Raw genomic sequence first — 4,440 nt, 5'->3', positions numbered from 1 at the left:
GAGAGAGAAGAGTAAGAGGGAAAACAGACAGACATACCAACTAACAATGAAAAGAGTCACAAAGAAAAATTTTTTTAAAAAACTAAAACATCAGATAATCATAGATACACACAGTTCAATAAAAGCCTGCCTATTGATGTACTCTTCCCATACACAAACAGGAAGTCTAAAGAATAGAGAAAAAATCATTAAAATAACAGAAACAAAGTATGAAAACTTTATCAAAAACAGAGAGAAAGAGAGAAAAAACTAAAACCAAAAATAAACAAAAATGAGAATAACAGACAAAAAATAAAAAAATAAAAACAAGGAACCAAACTTTGTCCTGAGTTCATTCTTGTAAGTCCAATGTCCTTTCAGCTTTCAGTTCTGATCTCTAGCTCTCAGAGCAACCTGATAGAATTGCTCACAGCTTGGGTCAGATGCCCCAAGCCTACTGTGGAAGGAGGGTGGATCACATCTGGACTCACCTGGTTTGTTGCCTGTCAAGTCTGCCACTCAGATTTGACCTTTCACTGTCCTACCAGCACACACCTACTACTCACACAGAAAGTCTATATCTGATCCAGCATGGGGGAGGGGCTTCCGTCTTTCCCAGTTTGACGAAATTACCTTAGGTCTCAAGTTGGGGGCTAGGTGGAGCTGAGTGGGGCAATGCAGGTCTCTGCCTAGTCCTGGGACAGAGCAAATGACTGGTTGGCATTTCCTCATTGGGCATGGGACTTCTCTCTGGCTCTCTCTGATCTTTTCTCTCCTCTGATCAGATCTAGGGCTTCAGCTAATTTGCTATAACAGGTGATGGTGTAGGCCAGGTGCCAGGAAATGAGAACCAGCTGGATTTGGTAGACTCTTCTCAGGAAAGACCCGTGAACAGCAGACAATCTTGTGCTCCTGTGGCTCCAATCTCAGGGTGGTGGGGGCTTGCAGACACCTTCAGAGGGGGACTCCTGGTCCATGAACCTGAGTTTCCCTTCTGACAGACTTTCACTGTCCCACCAGCACACACCTACTACTCACACAGAAAGTCTTTATGGACACTTGCTTTTTGCAAAGACTCTCACAGCCTGACCTGTCTCGTTACTATCTTGTCAGCCAACCCATAATTAATATCTCAAAGATCCCCTTTCGTGATGTGTATGGCAACAACTTGAAGATTGTTTTGGACACATGTTCTCTCCTCTCCACATCATATGTGAAACTTCCTGTTGCCTTTGTTACAATCCATTTTTTGGATAAATGTTTTTTTGGATATATGTTTAGTGACATCAGGAAAATACATATTGTTTCTCTCTTTATGTTACAACATATTATTTTTAAGAATATTCTCATTTTATATTTTATTTAAGAAAAAACAATTAAAAAGAGTATTTGCAGAATCTTACTTTATTATTCTTACATTGAAAGCTAAGGTGAGGGGAAGCTTGATTTGATAAATTCTTGTCTCTGTATCTATTTTTATGTTAAAACTATAAAACTAAAAATTATGGTATTCTTATGTGATTGGTCAATTAACATTAAAAAATATAATAAGCAAAGATTACTCATACTATTTTCTTTTTTTTTTTCCAAGTTGGAGCCTCACTCTGTCACCCAGACTGGAGTGCAGCAGCTGTTCCCAACCACCGCAGCCTCGACCTGGTGGGCTCCAGTGATCCTTCCACCTCAGCCTTCCAAGTAGCTGGAACTACAGGCGTGCACTACCACGCCCGGCTAATTTTTTGATTTATTGTAGAGATGAGGTCTTGCCAAGTTGCCTAGGTGGGTCTCGAACCTGCGGGCTCAGGCAAATCACTCACCTCAGCCTCCCAAAGCACAGGATTACAGGCTGAGCCACCGAGCCCGGCTACTATATTCAATAAAGTAATTAATATTCTACCTTCCTACTTAAGTTCTGATGCATGTTTCTGTGTTTTTACATGTATGTATACAAAGCCAGTTGCATTTCATTTTGCATTGATTAATTGCTTAACTTCTCATTGCAATTGTAGGGTTAGCTCTACTGAATTTATAATTACTGACATTGGTTTATCTTGTCTAATTAGTCAACATAAATTCTGATCTTGTTTTCTAAACTATGACTCATCTCATTATTGGCAAACATAATAAGAACACCATTGATTTTATTGTCTATTATAAAAACACATTACTTCTCAATTTTAGAAGAATGTTTGTTATAACAGAGATCAGAACATCTCTGAAGAAAGACCTTTTCCTTGTTTGCTTTTTTCCTGAACTATAGATTCTCACCTCCTTGAGTTTTTCTTATGTTTTCTTTTTCTCCTGAGAACTGGAAACATGCAGTTCTTAAAAGTCAGAGGGGATGTGCTGTCACAGGATATCAGCCACTAGAAGTGGGTGAAGTGTCATAAGATCACATTTATTATAATATTAGCACACATCTCTCTTTATCATGGAACATTTGTAACTTAATTATAAATATAATTCCTTAAATGGACCAAAACTTTTTCCAGAAACAATCTCAAATATTACACAACATATACTCTTTTTTCCTTAAAATATGTCTGTCAAATAGACAGGTATCTTTGTAGTCCACGTAGTATATGCTTTGAGAAAGTGTAGCCTATCCAAGCACAAGTAGAAATTTTTTAATAAGCACTTAAAATTTTCTAAATGTTATATGCTTCTTTTAATCATATTACATTGTATCTACAGTTTTGATAATTCTACACTGGTTCTATTGAAAGGATTTTCATTTTAGTGTCCTAAATTCTATTCTTAGGTGATTGTAATACAGAAGAAGATAAAAATGTAATTTTTAAGCCTTCTGCATGTGTATAAGATCTTTCTTTTTATTCCAACTAATTAGCTATTATGTTTTCATTTACAGTAAAACTTCTAATGGGTAAAGGGAATTTTCTTTAATTTTCTTACATTAGAATTTTACCTTATGGATCACTGAATCAATTATTCAAATTCCCTCTTCCTCTTATTTTGACAGGGTTAGCTAAATATCTACCATTTCTATGAAGCTTTCTCTGAATAATCAACATTCTTTGAATACTAATATTAGGCTCTCTCTTCTGTATTCACTTGAGAACATTTCTTTTCAATAATCAACATTTTAATTATTTTTTCATTGACACCCATCAGATACAAAGACAAAATAAATACGAGGTATGTAAACTTTTTTTTTTCTCCCCTGGAAAGCAGATGCAGCATTTTGCATTTAGAGTTTGCAAATTTGAATGATCTGATACAACACACCAAGGACATTCACAGAGACATACCATAAAGCTTGACTCTACTGTTCACTACTTTTGGTATCTTGCTTTCATATCTGCAAAAAGGGAATATTATTGTATCCTCTTGATGAAATAGATGGGACTCGTGTCTCCGTGCATGCCCCTGGTGTATTGTAGAAGACATACTAGGTGACTTTAAAGTGACTCACTCACAGAGTTATAATTTCTATTCCTTGTAGCCACCGATATGGTGATGTCAAAATAGGCATTTTTAAATGCCAGTTGCTAAAAGAGGGAAAATGTGACTTAGTAGTCCTACAGATAACAACAAGTAAAAATAGATAGATAGATAGATAGATAGATAGATAGATAGATAGATAGATAGATAGAAATTGCACCAACTCCTCTTCCCCAACCCCTTCACACACAGGAAAGCTGTACCTTATCATAGAGGCAATATCAAGGGGTCTTTGCTCAGCTGCCTGGATTCTCATACCATTATCCTTCTTAAAGTCAGAGAACCTCAGGTAGTTCTAAGGCTGTCTACCTAACAGCATGGATGTAAGCTGCAGACATAATGTTCAAAGTACAGTAGCTTGCATGTGATGAAGACAATAATAATGGCTGTTATTCTTTATGAGTGCTGTTATTTTGCATCAGCGTATCATCTTAGAATTGTACTCTAAAAGTTTATTGAGAGCAGTAAGGATAATTTAAATATTTTTCATTCTCCTTTAGTTTTCTTATAATCTTGCTCAATGCTATAATTATAGCAATAATGCAAAAACAAACAACAAAACGAGAACTTTTTTTTCTGAATTTTCTTTTTCCAATTGTATTTTAGGTAAAATTACTGCTCACATTTTTATAAGTGATTCCAGGTCCTGGGGGAAAAAAGTGGGATCCAGCAGTAGTTGATGAAAGTGTTCTGAGAGAGAGAATAGAAGATAGCCCTATTGTAAAATGTGGTTGAAAAAAATTCAGAAGTAATCACAAGGCATAAAATAGAATGTGTCACTACTGAATTTAATCTGTCAATAAAAATACTTTCTGATTTCAGGATCTAGTACCACATTCCAAGTCTGTCAGTGTGGTTGGTGTGGCAAGTGGGTGAAATCCAGGTTAGAAATGTTTATATGCTATTTTATTCTGGAGCTAATACTAAAGAATGCACACCTCAATCTGCAAATTAATCCTTCTTCGGTGTGTATGAGTCTCTTGATTCTTTCTGTGTAAA

The sequence above is a fragment of the Carlito syrichta genome, unplaced genomic scaffold (assembly GCF_000164805.1).
Source record: "Carlito syrichta isolate Samal-C Ts95f unplaced genomic scaffold, Tarsius_syrichta-2.0.1 Scaffold312036, whole genome shotgun sequence".
NCBI classification, from domain to species: Eukaryota; Metazoa; Chordata; class Mammalia; order Primates; family Tarsiidae; genus Carlito; species Carlito syrichta.
Note: the sequence above shows the minus strand (reverse complement) of the source record.